Below are 1,204 nucleotides of genomic sequence, written 5' to 3' on the forward strand. Positions count from 1 at the left end.
CCCCAAATGGTACATAACCCCCTAGAGGACAAACACATATGGAATGATTCTGTACTCCGGGCACAAGTGATACAAAGTGAATGGTGTTTACATCCATCAGGTCCTACACACAACAGGAAGTTAGCTCCTGAATGTTGGAACCAGATCTCTATCCTGGCTCTTCCCTGCCTTTGAATGGTGTTACCACTCTGTTTCTGCCTGTTTTCAGCATTAGTTCATTTTTCAAAAGAGGATAGGATGGCAGAGAGAGTAGAATGTGAGATTGGGGTGGGGGGTTAATTTGTGGCTAACAACCTATACAACAAAACAAAAATAATACAAAAATGCAAAACCCAAATTTAGTACTAGAATCTAATGAGAAGGTAGCTGGAGAAACTACATGCGGACACAGACCATATGATACATAACCCCAGGGGGAGGATTCGGGGCGGGGGGCAGAGGCCACTGGTTTAGACTAAGAGCCTTTCAATGGACTGCTAAATAGACTGGATCTGCTGCTTCAGCTGTGAGCCTTCTTTGATGGTGACAGAACAGGCGATGACAGGCCTGGAAACCCCGCAGGCCCACCCAAGGGCCTGCTTGGAACGCACAAACACATAGGGCACATTCTTATCCTCACATAGCAATGGAAGGTGCAGGATGATCTCCAGGGGCTCAGCGTCTGCAGCCATCATGATGAACTCAGAGATGCCTCTGTTGAGGGTTTTGGTGGCTTCATTGGCTCCTTTCCGAAGCTGCTTGTAGTTACATGACTGCTGAACAAGGTCCAGTGGTTTCTTGGCGAGGTGGGCGTCTGTTAGGGGGTAGGCCTTTAGATTTACATCAGCCTCAGTCATTGCGTCTGTCCCGGTGGTCTCCTGCCTGATACCGCAAGGACACCCAGTTCTACAGTTTTTATAAGGTGTAGGTTCATGCATCTACCACAAGAGCCAAGATAAGAATACCTTCACCAAAAGGAACCCTCATGTTATCCTTTTATAAACATCCCTAACCCCTAACCAGTAATCTTTTCTTTATGTCTAAAATGTTGTCATTTAAAAAATCTTATATAAGTGGAATTTTACAGTATGCAACCTTTCATGATTAATTTTTTTGTGCTTGGCACAATCCCCTAGAGATTTATCCAAGTTGTGTCTATCAAGTGTTCATTCATTCTTATTGATGAGTTGTGTGGATATACCACAATATGTTTAACCATTCGCTC

The 1,204-nt window shown here is 44.4% G+C and overlaps 1 pseudogene; it reads right to left on the reverse strand.

Moving 5' to 3' along the window:
* Window positions 1–229: 229 nt before the first annotated feature.
* LOC112815056 (NHP2-like protein 1 pseudogene) lies at window positions 230–873 on the reverse strand (annotated as a pseudogene).
* Between the last annotated feature and the right edge of the window lie 331 nt (window positions 874–1,204).

This window comes from Callorhinus ursinus, unplaced genomic scaffold, assembly GCF_003265705.2.
Source record: "Callorhinus ursinus isolate GAN/ISIS: 27379988/994484 unplaced genomic scaffold, GSC_fseal_2.0 scaffold6, whole genome shotgun sequence".
NCBI lineage: Eukaryota > Metazoa > Chordata > Mammalia > Carnivora > Otariidae > Callorhinus > Callorhinus ursinus.